This window comes from Colletes gigas, unplaced genomic scaffold (assembly GCF_013123115.1).
Source record: "Colletes gigas isolate AHSC1104 unplaced genomic scaffold, ASM1312311v1 Colletes_gigas_Sc00011, whole genome shotgun sequence".
In the NCBI taxonomy this organism is placed as follows: domain Eukaryota; kingdom Metazoa; phylum Arthropoda; class Insecta; order Hymenoptera; family Colletidae; genus Colletes; species Colletes gigas.
Window position 1 is genome coordinate 3979878 of NW_025106640.1, and position 16685 is coordinate 3996562.

General features: G+C 41.9%; 1 protein-coding gene across 1 annotated transcript in view; it reads left to right on the plus strand.

The window, feature by feature from the left end:
• The window catches only part of LOC122398211 (protein Tob1-like), a 96811-nt gene that overhangs the window by 16929 nt on the left and 63197 nt on the right, over positions 1–16685 (plus strand). Inside the window, exon 2 of the mRNA XM_043397900.1 lies at positions 3131–3184. The gene's annotated coding sequence lies outside the window, so the exon portion shown is untranslated. The remainder of the gene's footprint in view (positions 1–3130; positions 3185–16685) is intronic.

Here is a 16685-nt window from a genome sequence, read left to right on the forward strand (position 1 = left end):
AAATCGCGACACGTTACTCGCCCGTTTTTTTCTCGTTCGCTTCTCCCCGTTCCTCTTCTGCGGAAAAAAGTCGGTCGTCGAGAGCGAATGTTTTCGGCGATCAATACTACCCTCTCGGTTTCTTTCTCGCCCCACCCCCCCCCCCGGCGGTCACGCGCTCCCTCTTAACGTTCGAAAGAATCCGGCGAACAGAGGCGCGCCTCTCGTCGTCGAACTGTGAAAATGGGCCTTAATTCGGACCACTCGACCGGCCACAGCCTGGAAACGCTTCGTAGGCGCTCCCTTGAAACTTTCGAAACTGTTCGCGCCATTAGGCGAAATTAGGGGCACTTGAAGACGACCCTCGAATTGGACTGTCTTAATAAATCTTTAAAGTCTTAAGATTCTTAAGGAACGCTTCGAGGCGTCAAAACTTGCACGATTGCTCGAACAAGCGTCCAAAATTACGCGGACGTTGTAACTTCTTGCTCCCGTAAGGATTTAAAGCAGAAATACTGACGGTATTAAAATTAAAAAAAAAACACTTATTAATCGAAATTAGCTTTTAAGATGGTAAGAGCAAGCACATGAAATTTTAATATAACTCTTCCGTAATAATTTCTAGGAATAAGTATTTTAAACGTGGAAATAGACAAATATGATTTCATACTTCGTAGTTCTTAATATTAGATTATTTCGCAATTCTTTGTGTATTTAACTATGCGAATTTTCGGACTAACGTAAGCATACATAAATATAGTCGTACTTATAGCCGCTGTTTTATAGTCAGATTTCCACCAATCGTCGACTTCGAACGATACAGTGAATATTTTTCATTTCACATTTAATTAGATAGCTCTGCTTTTTGTTTGTCAAACTTACAAATTTTTCTATTCGCGAGGACGTTCGAAATAATTTTCGCAAGCCCCTGTATCGTCGTGTTTCTTTCATCCTAGTTCCGAGTATTGTTCTCTGCAGGTCGTAACGCAACGTCGAACAGTTTAGGAATTTTACGTGCAATAAGGCTGGCCCCTGTATCGAGAATCTCATTTTCCTAGGCGGGTGCTTTGCGCGAGTATTAAACCGAGGCTCCGGCAAACACGTATTGACAGCCGCGTCACAATTTCAAACAATGCTCAGACGCGACGAGCGGAACGAGAATTTTCATGGTTTATTGGAAATTAGAGCGAGGTCTTCCGCTTTCTCGGAAATGTTCATTTTTATACGGGAGAAGGTCATTCGGTTCTGACAAAGGAAGACGATTTTTCCCATCTATTCTTCGCCCTGACATTTTTCGCTCCAAATTTCACCTATCGAGCAGCGTCTAATTTTCTCTATCGATATTTAAATTTATTTATACATAAGATTCATGATTCCATTGCAAATTCCCTTGCATCAGTTCTATCGCCGATAAAAAAACATTTGAAACGCGAATCGAAATCGGATCTACTTTGTCGCAAGGTAGCAATTATTCACAGGAAACAGCCGCGTGGAAACGCGCTTGAGAGCGTCGAGCTTTGCATCGGGAATCATCTTTCTCTCGTTAAAATCTTAAAAGCCTCGGTTGCTCGTATCTCGATCCGGTCGAGAATGGACGGGCGTACGAATTCGCGTCCATTAATCTGCGGCGGGGCGTTCGCGTGTCGCGATTCCGCGTAACACGATCCCGTCCAGCAATTACTCCCAATATTTCGGTCCGCGGCATTGCGTCCCATACGTGGCTCCGTAATTGGTGACAGCCGACGAGTCCGTCTTCCGAGAACTTTTATTACCGGCCGCGCGCGGCTATTTCTGATCCAGCGCATCGCCGCGTCGCGATTGCGTTTCGACGTCGATGCGCGTCCGCGGCCGTTTCGCTTTTTTCCTGCACGGTTACGGAACGGGTCGGTTTAAAAATTGAATCGGGACGGGTTGAGTCACGCGCGAAACTCGAACGAACCGCGAACCTCGCTGTTTACGGACCTCGCGGTAACCGAGAACTTCCGGTCCCCGAATTGCGAAGCCCATTTACACGAGAAAAGAGACTTTACGGTATTTTCAGTATTGATAAATATTTGATATAGGCTCTGAACGATGGAAAATATATATTTTCTGCTTGAGAGTATAGAAAATTTTAAAAAGTTATTATAAGTTTAAATAATTCTAAGCTTTAGAGTGTTGAGGAACGTTGAGAATAATTTAGTCGTGACGAAACGCGGAAGCGCGCTGGGAAAATATTCTTGACTACCTGGCTGTCCAACGGGGTCAATCGTTCCACGGCCACCCGACATAAACATTCATGACCGACATACGCGAAACTCGCGAGTAATCGTTCGAACTTTGACCCGTGAACTTCGCTAATAACACGTAGCGGTCGGGCTCCATTAGTTCAGGGTCGGCGTCGCTCGCATATTTCCGTCATTTTTTTTACCCGATGCTACGCGAATCGACGCTAAACGGTGCTCGGAACCGTTCGTTAAAACGATCACGCTGCGATAAACTGTAATTGAAATCGCTTAAGACCTTTATCGCGGACAGTACTGTTACGCGAACTCGAACGAATCGAAGAAGAAATCTTTCTAATCGATTAGAGGAAGCCGCTGGTTATCGCGAATTTTACGTTTCCGTTCTCCAGGCTAACAATATTAATTGGAAAATATTTATTCTACAATTTTCGTTTCTCAAATGTGGTTCTTTGCTTCCGGTAAAGTCGTGGCTCGTGTCTGTCGCAGGTTGCCTCGTGAAAGTGAAGCAATCGTAGTAAAAAGCCGCTGTGGTTTCACGCTAATTATTATTTATTCGACGATCCACGACAGCCGCGACGAATAAATTTCGCGCTCCTCTGAATCGCCATCGATGTCAACCGTTTTGTGAAAGTTTTCTACTTTCTCTGGGAATTTTAATATTTCCAAAACGCACGAGGCATCCATCAATCCAATCTCCTATATTGTTTCCAATATAAACGATTCGTCTCGGAAATAAAAATGGCGCGCGATAATGTATTCTCGATCGGGCGTGCCGCGATCCGATTCCCAGTTACGTCAACGATTTCAATATTAATGCTCGCTTATGCAACTCGGCTCGCGTAAGAAAAGGACTTAATCGCGATTCGCGCGCCGCGAAATATGTACGCACGGAGACTAACGAAGAACATTTTTCTCTCTGTTTTCAGAACGGACATCGAGCAACGCGACGCCGGCGATCAACCACGGCGAGACCACGCAAGGTAACGTTGCTTTCGCCTTGTTTTTGCGACACTTGTTCGTATAATCGCGGATTTTTTACAGCCGCGTATACCGTGGGTCGACGTTTCGTTGAATAATTTAACGACGCGATAAATCGGCGTCGTTAAAGGAGATTCATAACAGTAGGACGTCCGGAGGATCCGCGACACAAAGGCCGAAACAAGTTTCGGTTCGCCCTGTTACATCATAATTCCGCGACGTAATACGCGCGTAACGCTGACTCACTTCCGGTCGTTTTAGCTTAATATTCCGCTTCTGGCGCGCGCCTTTCGTCCACTCGGCCGCGTCGTACATTTATAATGCGCTCCGTAAATATTCGGGGACCACGTTTGGGTTGAAAGAAACTATCGATTCGACAAGAAGAATATTTTTATTTTCCCTCAGAATTCATTTTCCCTGATTTAATAAACCGTCGACGACTCGAAATCGATCTTATCGACGCGCATCTCGAGTAACGTGTTCGCGCGATACGCGCGATAAATCACGCGTATAATTAACGAAACGTTTTCTAGCGTCGATAAAGCGATGACCAGTAGTAGTTAATAATCGTCCCTTGCTTTCGCGTACACGATCAACCAAGACGTATGCCCCTTTGGAATGATAAATCAAACCGCCTCTGCATTTCTTCCGATGACAAATGCGAATGTTGTTCTCGCCATTACGCAGGAAATATTGAGCAACAAATAAAACTTTTACCGGCTGCGTGGTAAAGGTCGACCGTTAATCAACGGACGAAGGTTCACTGACGAAATTTCTCGTAATAACGTGTGGAAATTGAAATCCAAGCGTGAAATCGAATTCACGTCGTATAATTAAATTAAGACGCATAGACATTGAAAAGTGTAATGTATAGTTAAAGATTCAGGTGGATGGAATTTAAAGCTTTACATAGATAAATTGTTTTCGTAGCGTGTACTGTTTAAAATGCTTTCAAGTTGCTTGTATACAGGGTGAGGCATTTTAAACAGGTCACCTGAATAACTCGCTTGTTTTTGAAGATAGGAGAAAATGCATTAGACCAAACTTATTTGGTATCGGGGGGCTCATAATCTGGTATTACCAATTTTTTTGTAGGTGGAGGCGTCAAGGAGATATGAAGGTCAACTTTGTTTTTTTAAATGGAACAGTATATTTTATTACTTACATTCTGATAGAGTGTTTCAAGGCGAATACAATGACCTATTATTAAGGTCATTCAAGGTCACCCAAAGTCAACTGCAATAGAAAATAAATTGTGTCAAAGCACTCTTCGAACACTTGGATACTTTGATACTGCTATTACAAGTGTTCAAAATGGCGACCTTGAACATGGATACATAGTCTAAATCGTTGCAATACTGATGACACTGCCTGGCAAATTTCATTTGTATCTATTACAGAGCAAGCTCTTCTTATACGTTCTTGCATGTCAAGTTTGGTAGTTGGTTTTTCGCGGTACACTTCTGCCTTTAATTTTCCCCACAAATAAAAATCGAGAGGTGTCAGGTCTGGGGATCGTGCCGGCCATTTGTTACTTCCTGATCGACCTACCCAAGAATCTCCAAATTTTCTATTTAGAAATTCTGTAACATTGCGTGCTGAATGAGCAGGGCATCCGTCTTGCTGGAACCACATGGATTGTCGTATGTCCAGTGAAGTGTCTTCTAACAATTCTGGCAAAACGTCTTCTAAGATTCTCAGGTACTTACTACTATTTAGCGTGCCATCAATAAAATATGGACCAATTATTTTATTATGAAGAAGACCGCACCAGACGTTTACAGACCAAGGTCTCTGTTTGTCGACTTCTCTCAACCATCGTGGATTATCTACCGACCAGTAGTGCATGTTGTGACGGTTAATTGCTCCATGGTTTGTAAATGTGGCCTCATCGGTAAATAACAATTTACTCAAGAACATTTCATCGTCTTGTAGTTTTTGTAAGCCCCATTCACAAAATTGTAAACGTTTTGTATAATCATTTTCAGTTAATTGTTGATGAAGTGATATGTGGAACGGATGAAATTTGTTAATGTGTAATATTCGTAAAATACTTCGTTGACTGATGCCACTTTCGCGTTCCAGTTGTCTTGTACTAACATGTGGATCTTGTATTACAGCTGCTACAATATTTATCGAGTTTCCATCATCAGTTGCTCGTTTGGCAAGATTACGTGTTTTGTTATCCACAGTTCCAGTTTCTTGGAACTTTTTTATAATGTTTGTAAAGACAGAAAGTGAAGGTCTATTATTACGATCGGGAAATCTTTCACTATACACACGTACCGCTTCCCTCATAATTCTATGACATTCACCATAAATAAGAACCATTTCTACTTTCTCTGCTATCGTGTAACGCATTTTAGAAAACTAAACACTTAGACTGAATAAATGTTACGAAGCTGTGCTCTAGTCGGTAGTAAAATTACCAATAATGTTTGAGGATACGGATAAGCGTACAATGTGATTGAATGTTTGTTTATCTTTTGTGACCCGTGTCACGCAATACACACACGTGATACACAAGTATTCGAAATGTACTCTGACACAATTTATTTTCTATTGCAGTTGACTTTGGGTGACCTTGAATGACCTTAATAATAGGTCATTGTATTCGCCTTGAAACACTCTATCAGAATGTAAGTAATAAAATATACTGTTCCATTTAAAAAAACAAAGTTGACCTTCATATCTCCTTGACGCCTCCACCTACAAAAAAATTGGTAATACCAGATTATGAGCCCCCCGATACCAAATAAGTTTGGTCTAATGCATTTTCTCCTATCTTCAAAAACAAGCGAGTTATTCAGGTGACCTGTTTAAAATGCCTCACCCTGTATAATACATAGGTGAGAAGAGTAAAAATGATCGATATGGGGCAGATGTCAGTTGTTTGTTTTTATAAGCTGGTTGATTTTAAATAAATTATTTATCTAATGTCATTGATTTTAAACGTGAATCGAATTATATTTTGTGGATTATTACCAGAAATTTAGTGAACCTACATTTCGAAAACAGAAAACTTTCGATCGAGAATAAGTAACTTCCATAAACATAACGTGTAACGATGCGTAATAAATACACACGCGTTATGAATTTTGCTCGAAGCAGTAACTGGCTAAATAATAATTACAGAAGGCAGTGCGTGTATCTTAATTTGCATTTTCCAAATCAGGCAAGCAAGTGCCCGATGACTTATGGTCGGCAGTTAGCACGCTGGAAGTAGATGTGCTTGTAAGTGATTGGTAGAGTCTGCATTCACGTGAGTCTGACAAGCGGAGCGATGTGGCGGCGTATAACCAACTAATAACGTGTGACTGGTTCGACTGGGAATACTAAATCATGACACCTTGTGTACATAATATAGCATAAGAAGACGACTGAATCTCAACAGATTGAAATTTACAAGCGCCGAGGAGTTATATATAGTCGAACGCTCTACGAGTAGTCTCCGGTTTGCAAATCTCTTTTTGTAGATTTTCTTTCGATCCTTTCAGAATATTATTATTATTATTGGCCTGTAACGTGCATCTAAATTATTTACGTGGAGAAAGATTCAGCGTAATCTGGATTAGGCCATTGGCATCTGCAGGGTACATCGCTTCTCGAGATCTCTGATTTTCGTGTTTGCGTTTATTGTTCTGAGATTGTTGGAAAACAGCCCGCTCTAAATGTTGGGATCACCCGTGTCGGGATTAGCCGCGTGACACACACAACTGTCTACGAGTTCCAATTTATGATTCTCGCAGGTGTAGAAATATCATATAGGATCACTCTAAATACCGAGGCTTTGTCTCTGACCTGACGTTACAAAAAATTCAATCTTGAAACGGGGACTATATTTTACGACACAAATTCGTGGTTGCGTATCTTGCTATTTGATATCTGTTAACACATTACGATACCAGAAAAATTAATTCTCAAGTTAAGACGTCGAGGAAAATAAATAAACTGAAAGAAACTGTAGGTTACATAGCTTATAATGTTCCAAAATAAAAATTTTACTTTTGCAGTAATTTAGTTCATTTGAGTAATTTCTATATAAATATTCCGTTCAGTGAAATTGACAAATCTATTATTGGAGATTTGTATTTGGACGGAAATTTTCGGTTTTATCCGGTGTTGGGGCATTTGGCTAAGTAACGTTCGTTCGAATCTAAATCGATTCGATTCCGCAGGGGCGTCTCTCGCCCGTATTTCGCGACGTTCCGCAATTTATCTAGCCACAATTTTCTTGGTCGAGTCGCGTCTTCCGGACGGGCAGCCCGAGAATTTTCCAATTTCCTCGGTCGCGCAATAAAGGGTAACGCGTGCCAGCTCCTCCGCTGGCATCGCGAGCGCCGCGAGGCTGATTTATCGTCGCATCGCGAGGACGTTAAGGGTCCGTTCGCGGCGTTGTTAAAATTTAAATCAACAGAGCGTGTGTCGTAACGACGACCAGCGCGAGCATTCATGGGTACATCGAGAAGAACGGCCTTGCTACATTATTAGATACGACATTAAGCGTGCAACAAAGCGGCGCGCGTACCGGTCGATCGCTTTCGAAGCGCGCGATCGCGAACGCGCTGCCAGATGTTGCTTTATTTGCGTCTTCGGGGATCGATCGATCGCCCTCAACGACCAAAACAACTCCGTTCTTACAACGCTTTCATCGTCGTTTTGCAAAATGGAAAACGCAACCCCCGGAGAACGTTATAAATAGAAACGCGAGAATACATATTTCTTACAAAAAATTTTTTCTACGCAATTTCTCCACTGAAACATTCACGAATTATACTTCTTTGGTTTTGAAGCAAAAGATATGTACTTAATGTCTCGATCTCGGTACTGAATCTTCGACAAAGCAATCTTACCAAAGAAGACTCGAATTAAGAATCAAACCGTACACTAAATACTTGTATTATGAATTTAGAAAACTTTTTAATTTGATAAAATTGTTTCGAGGGTCCAGTGGAGTTGTAACATTTGACCGCGTCTGAATCGTAGCGTTCTGTACCGCCAGATTCGCGTCGGAATATACGCCATCCGAACATTTTTGCTCCACGGGCTTTAGATGGAAGTGAAAAATACGGTCTGGAGCCAGGCCAATGCGACTATTCCCAGAGCAAGTGGCATAAATAGCGTTGTTGTGGTGAACGGGTGCTGGGTCGTCCTCTTCGCGAAACAGGAGGACGATTTCCGCGGAAAGAAAAACACGCGATACGCTCGTCGCGTTGCCAGACGGGTTTTCCTGGACATTCGATCCGACTTCGTCGAAAATATCGAATGGTTACGCGATTAAAATCGCTTGTATCGCGTGGACGCGTTCGATATCGGACAGGAAACATTCGACAGCTGGAAAATAGGGCTGACAATTCTTGCAATAATCGAGGTAACCGAGAGGGAACCTATTTACCTTTGTCAGATAATTATCGACGATCTATGGTGAATTCGAATTTAACTTCACTGGGAGTTTCTGAGACTATCAAGATTGTTAAATATTCGAGGGTACGGAGATACTAAAAGTAGCTTCATTAAACCTCGTTAGTGAAATAAATTTCCGAAACGCGAAAAGACCCCCTTTCAGGTGACATACGTATTTACAAGCTTCTCGATACTAAACGAAGGACAGTCGACAACCTGTTCTCCCCCGATTTTAACCTACTTTAGCAGAAGGGTAGATTATAGATCTCCGTTCCTACGTGTAAAATATTAGGTATACTGTCTCGATAACGTATGAGATATAGGTAATTAAAGTAACATGTTCTTGTGAATATCAACATCTGTCATCGGAGTAGTGCAGATGGTACAAATCGGCTCCTCTATCACTGATAAACACTTATTTTTTCGTGTACATTAATTAATGATTCATATTGAGAGTCTATGCAGCCCTCGACCGTAAATGTTCAAACACTATTACAGTATTGTTGCTATATAATATGCTGAACATTTCGAAACGAAAATACCGCCTGGCTATTTGCTTTCGAAACATCCTCAAAATATTGATATTTGGGGCAAACAGTGAAATACAACTCGTACAAACATATGTTCCAGTTGAATTATACCCATTATCGTCAATAATTCTTTCAAAAAATTTACACTTACTCGTAAATTAAAAAGTCAATTTTACATAATTTTTCGAGTAGTCACCTGTACGATTTTGTTCATCAGACGTGTGTTATACGTACAATGGTGCAACATATTTTTATAATTAATTCGTAGAAGGTTCTGCACACATATAATAATACTAATGAGACAGCTTATAAGGAGTCGTCCAAGCGAACGAGGGGGCAGATATAATGGCTAGTTTGCGAACGAATCTGAAATTTGTGTTGGTAGTTCGCGATGCACGATTTGTTTGTGCGGATGAAGGCCCATTCACACCGAGGCGGCCGGTCACTCGGTCGGCCGTGGTATTCCTGGGGTGACACACGACGCGCACCTTCGCTCCGATGGAGATGAGGCCTTTCTATTTATAAATGTGGGTCGACGTGGCTGCGCAGCCGGCTTGTTTGGTCGTTATTACGAGTCCGCGCGGAAACGGGAGTCCTCGGGTTAGCTGCACCGCGGGAGGGTGACAGATTAATTGAGATCTCTGGATCGGTAATTGGCCCGACGCCTGAAATAGGTCGATCGTCCCGCTCGGAGATTGTATCGCCCCTGCCTCTTTCCTGTTTTCGTCTCCTCGACAAGATTCGCGTCCATGGAATCGAGTTTTCAGCCTCGAAACTTCTAAAACGAAACCTCCTCCTACGAAACAGGATAGAGCATCGGTTGGAAGAAACGCAATTGGGAACGCTCGTTTTTAGATACCCCGGGGGTGAGGAGGAAGCCATTTTCTCAGACAAATTAGAAACTTTCAAAACTTCGTATGTTCACTTTGTCACGACTCAAATAAATGTAGATTGTTAGATTTTAAATTGCACATTAGGGTGCACGGTACAGGTTGTTCTAAATCGATTAGAACTAATATTTTCGTAAATTGAGCCAAATTCTATCTGGATCAGACAAAGATAGGAGCTCTAGGAAAATCACAAACACACTTTGAATTTCATATTAATAATCGTTGTGGAGATCCTCGAGCACAAAACTTTCAAATTCGCTAAAAGATGCTTCTAATAATACCGAAAATCTGAAGAATATCTTCAAATTCATCCACAGCAACAAAACCACTGTACGAATCTATTTAATCACCGACAAATAATAATCTATATAATTCTATATAAGAAATAACATCAACGAGTAGTGTCCTCCTTTTTATTCGAATATTATTCATCCCGAAAATGATATATCGCGAGCACATTAGCATCGAATTCGATCCCACGCTCGAGTCAACGTGATCGCGCCAGATAAACAGAGTCGGTTGGAGGGGATGGCCTAGTTTCATCTGTCCGGGGCGAAACGGTTCCCTTCGATCGAGACACACCGCGTAGAGTACGTGGAACAATTATTGGAACGAGCACCGTAACCGTACTCCAGACTTCGCGGTCCAAATTAAGCAGCGCCTGAAGGCCAGCGAGAAAAGCTTAGCGCCTGGCAAATCGTTTTACGACTGGCAACATTATTTAAAGAATCGTCCGCGGTCCGGCTTGCATAAGAACGTTTCCGTAAGCTGTTGAAGTGAGTCACGCGACGGAGATTCGTCGGATACGAGGAAAACGTACGGTCCTGCAGGAAAGCTGTGTGTTTTCGTGCCGGCGATGAGACGGCGCGGAACGGAATGCGTATTCGTGACATTTGAAGGGGTGTCTTAAATTAAAACGATGGCAGAGCGAGCTGGGCTGGCAGACCGAGCGAAAGAACGCGGCGATTGCCACATTGACTTTTTGGCAGTGGACGTTACCCCGGCGGTTTTCTCCCCTCCCTCTCCTCCTCCTCTCCATTTCTTTTCCACCTATACAATATGGCGCGATTAACCAATCGTCCATCGACGACTCGAGCACGGATTTCTTTCTGTGCCGGTATTTTCGGCCCCGGCGACCCACCGTGGACCAGAATCGGTCCGCGACGGGACCAAAATAATTGTCTGATTCCGGCAGGAACCGCTCCACCGATGCCTAAAGACGTTGCAAACTCTGATAATTCGTAAACGATAGTCAAAACATCGGAGATTAATACTGTCTTCGTGAACGAGTCTATTAACAAGTTGATAGGAGTATTATAATTAATCGAAAACACGAATCTTCAGAATAACCTCTGATTTTAATAACCACGAGTTTCGAGCTTGAAGGTTCGGAATAAAATTATTGTGGAAATTAAATGACGATTTATTATATCACACGACAAGTAATGACAGTAACTGTTACTCGTACCAGGTCAGACGTTTCTCATTCTACTTACATAGTATCATGTTTTATGTCTTCGTAGTATAATGAATTTTATGGGTGGAAGATTTTGTACTGCGACTGTTAGTGGTGTTTCGAATATAGCCGAGGGAGTTTCTGAAAAGCATGCGATCGATTTCGTCGTCCCGCGAATGAATTCCGGCCGATTGTTTGTCGGCGTCGCGACGACGATCGCCGATTCGGGACACGAAACCGTCGTCGGTCGTTCGTTCGAATTTTTACGAGCGCGTCGCGTCTCTTTTCGAGCATAAAAACTTGCACGCGTGCTTCTTATCTGCTGCACGAATTCACTTTAAGTGGCTCAAGGACCGCACGCTGGGAAAATTGTGCCTAACCGTTGTGTCAGTGTCAGTTACTTACGAACAAAATAATCGAGTTTCTCCATTAGCGTCGACTTTTCAATTTTTGCTTCGATAACTGTCGATGTAATGAGATATATTGTAAATAGAATTGGAATCAATTCTAGAGTTTGATATCGTTAATTTATTATTGTGACTGTTTCGAAAGACTCAACCTTCCATATTTAGGGAGTAAGGAAATCGAATCGATCAACGTAAATAGGAGATTTTGGTATAACTAAAATAAATGTGTTTGTAAATCGAGTGCGTTTATTACAGTAGGTAAATAAGGATAGTTCGACTAATTCTTCATCGGGCAGTCTGACTACAGCTGGTACTATTCCACTGCGTTTAGCGCCCCGTTATATCATCGGTTGCTCGGCAATATTTCAGCGAATCCAAAAGCGCAATAAGCACGAGAATCTCTGAAAATTTCAACATCGATGTTTTGGCAATTCTGTTATAAAAAATCTCGCGTTCGCTGTTTCGAACCTTCGCGGTCATGTTAAAGTGGTAGGGTCGATCTCAGTGAAATAACCGATGGAAATTTGTCGTTCCATTCGACCAGCCACTTCGCGTTACAAATGTACAAAATATTAATAAAACAGATTCCTAATTATATTTTTCTTGCATTCGAAAGAAGGAGTAATTTTATAGTGTACAAAAAGCATCAGTAAGAATTGCAATAAAAAGACTGCTGAGTCTCGTGCAGAAGCGATAGTTTGACTTATGCAGAGAGCGTTAATCAAATTTGAGCGTCGAGTCTGCGTTTGCAATTACCATTAAACGTGTACACTCTGTTCTGTAGACTCCATCTAACTTCTTCTGAATTTTTTCCATTCCCGGGAAGACCACACTGAAAGAAAGCAAATATACTGCTCCTGGAAATGGCCCAAAATCCAAGAGTAAAGACGCAAATGATAAAAATTGAATAAAAACCAACGAATTGAATATCGTTTGCGGGCGACTCTTTAGAATTTTCGAACACTGTGCGTCAGTTCATAGAGGAGACAGCTCGGAACGTAACATTGCAAATTATGCTGTCGTTACGTCGGCGATGATTACGCTGTTGCGTTAAATAATGGGCCTGTTGCTGCCACATTCCACTCCAAGGTCACTGAAATGCAAGTCCCCGGACCCTTCCGTAATTGAGGATCACCAAGCGGACTAATTCTGTGTCGCAGGTCACGGTGCCGTAAAACGCCATACTCGCGGCACCCGACGATCGATCGCGTCAGTTGATACTCGAATCGCGATCATTCTTGCGAGCCTCTTAACATTCTTTCGCCGCGATGCACAGACGAAGAATTTCAATCGTCTCCATTACCTCGAGTACAAGTTAATACGATAATCACGAGATAAACAATTTATTGAAAATTCAGTAGTCCGACAATTTCACTACGAAATCTATTTCTCGACATTTTCGGGAGAAAAATGTTAAAATTATAATTTTAATCATCAATCGTCGGAAAGTTGAAGTCTCGATAGTTTTGTTTTTACAGCGGACGCGGAGAGATTCATAAAAGCGAATGCACGATCAATGACACCGGCAGGTGCAAGAAGTCGCGAAAGTTTAATCTCGGCCGGGATGCGAAATAAATCGTTTTATCGCGAGGAGAACGGAATGGAAACGGTTCTGCCTCTCAATAAGAATTCGCTAATCAATTAAAGCAGGAATCGCTGACATTCGGGCGCGGCGCAGCGCGAAAAATCATATCCAATTAATTCCCGCGATCGTGCCTATCGGCTCGTTCTCGTTTATCGTTCATCGACAGTCGGGGATTGACTGGAGATTTCCACGAGCTGGAATATTCTCCCGATTTTCTCGGTTATTTTAGCGTATAGATTTCGATATCGAATGGATACCCCGAAGGGCAATATACGACTAAAAATACTTCATGATTCCACGTCTATGAAATAATTGCAAATATCAAACGACCGGGGATCGAAGTAGAATAATCCAGAATTCCGGAAACGTTCAGAGAATTGATCGAAATATATTTGCACAGCTTTCTGGATCCGATACTTTTGCAAAATATCGCTTCAAACGACGTTGATTGCTATCGATTCGATCGGCCAGAACATTCTCACCTAACTGACCCACTAATAAAGTGGCCTTGTGCGTTGCGCGCAATATTTTATCGCTCGAAGGCCGATCGATCGTTGATCGATCGCCGCCAGGGTTAGACAGGATATTACAGAAACGAGGAACGAGACAAACGCATCGTCGCGGTTCTAACAAATGCGCATAAAAATTTATGGTTTCTCCTCATTACCGCAGGAAACGAGCCGAACGATACTTCTGTCGTACCAGTTTCCTTTATTAGCCGTTTGGTTTTTGTCGGAGGTTTTAACGCGGTGGAAGTTGGCTTTGAATTTCCTGCAATATCTGTATAATTTGTCTTCCTGGAGCGTTCTATATGTATAAATTGTATCGTTGAAGAAATAAAACATTGACCATGTTTCGTCATGAAAAAACGTGTTCCAGGGTCTGCATGCCCATTAACGTTCTAAAAGTTTCTCTTCCTTAGAGAGAGATTATACAATGCACGAATTATTAAACGCGAGAACAAAATGGGTCAAACCATCCATTAATTTAAGCGTAGGATTCATCGAGGCAAACTTAAATTATTATTAAATAATTACTTGCATTATGAAAAACATTTCGAATTAAAATTATTTACGTGTCATCGTCGAGCATCGAAAGGTTTCCTCAATACTCATGTTCGATTTCTAGATAAACATAATTCATCATAGACACAAATTTTCCTTCTTAATGTTACGACCTGTTCTATAGATAGGATACTGGCAGCTAGAAGTATCTAATAATATCGGGACATTTAAATAGAATACAGAATAGAACAACAAACAACAGTGCTATAAGATTCTATAAATACCACCCTCGGTGCAAAATCAAACAAGAATAAAATAGAAATAGAACGAAATATTTCCGACTGGAAAAATCGTGTAAATTACACTCCGTGTGGGTCTCGGTTTCAAGGTTTCAGGTTTTAAATAAACGCTAGAAGACATCTCTAAACGTTTCTATTATACTCGTAGCGTCTGAATAACAACCATGGGCCTTGACCGCACAAAATTTCAAACTGCTTTCACCCAATACTGTCCCGACATGACATTTCGAATCGCTGAATATTCACGGGTTGCAACGTTGGATATTACGAACAACACCTAACAGTTAAATTTAGATTAAACGAGGGAATGTATGTGGTTACGACACGAGGATTTCGTTTTATTCGTTAACCACGAGATTCGACGAAAATACATCGATTAACGTCGCGGGCGAGACCGAGCGTCTCCAAGTTAAAGAATTATTCCGGTGAATTATTCAAAATCGTCGTGGACGTTACGTAAAGGATCGTGTAATAGGTTTCTCTGCGATCGTTGAACGAGAGCGCGGAGCGTGGATTGCTTTCTGATAAGTACGTGCGAATCGATAATCGTATTCCCGTTCCATTGTTCGATCGTGTGTACAACTGTTCATACCGCTCGGTGGCATTGAGAGCGACATAAATTCGAAAAATTAAATTTCACGCGAGATAAGCGTTTTAATATTTGCATGTTCAAACAACGGCGTATCGATCGTGATATTCGGTTCGATCAACCGTCGTCTAAAGCGTGAAGTTAATAAAAATAACGATACATCGTCTTACGCGTGTAATCTTTATTTCTGCAATAAAACGAACATCAATTCTACGATCCCAAGAAATGATCTACGCTTTTTGTTTCGATAGAATGTTAGATATGTAAATATTACGAGGACTTATGTAACCGAGCAACCAAAAGAAACTTAATTTTACAACCAAGATTGATCTTTCGTGTCAGCTTTTTTAAACACGTAATTCCTCGGTCGTTCCAAGCATCTTTGTACATCTGTGTACCGTTGACAAACTATTGCAGCGAAATCTCGCGCGTGTTTTCGATCGATTAAACTTTGCAACTGTGTTTACGAAGAAGCCACATTGTCGAGTACTCCGGTAATTAATCCGTCGATTGATCACTATCGCGAGGGAAGGCATCCTATTTCTCTTCACTCATTACCGAGTTCGAAGAATTAACAAAGACAATCAGGACTTCGAAAGCCACGGCTCGTTACGTAAACCAAATATTAAAATCAATAACGTCGATCGTGGTTCCGAGAAGCCATTTATCGTTTCTGTTCGAAGCTTACGATCGACAGTGGTCGTTTAAATAAAATTATACAAAAACAGCTGAAGTGGAATTCAATTTTAAATATATCACTAGTTTGGTAACTGTATGATTACGCCTATCGACGGGCAATTATAGCAATCACGCTACGCAGTGTGCAGTTAACGGTTTACACGTTTCAAGAAATCACGTGAAGGCACTCGGTTAGCGCGGAATTCCGTGGTCAGGGTTAACGAAACTGACGCAAACGTCGACGGCCATTACGAATTCAATTAGTGCTCGGCATTTCCACGCTAGCTGACGGAAATTTTCGATTCACTGGCCATTCACGTGTTTCTTCGCGATATTCACGACTCGAGCGCAGCCAAACGAGCGTTTCATTGCGGGCTCGCGATCGTTCCGTTGAGCAATCGCTGGAGTGGACCTAGCCGGTCATGATCGAGCTTCGTAAACCGTGGAACCTCTCGCGATCTTTGCCAAGGTCGCGGAGATCGATGCACCGGATCGATTTATAGCGCGTGCGCTCGATTTGTCGTCGAACCGTATTTTTGCAGTGAAAACCAACGACGACCACGAAAAGTATATTACAGCCAGACACGTGCTGTCTGTTGATAAATAGATGGCGTGAGAGAGTGGAGATTGACCTTTTGTCGGGATCATAATGATACTTGATT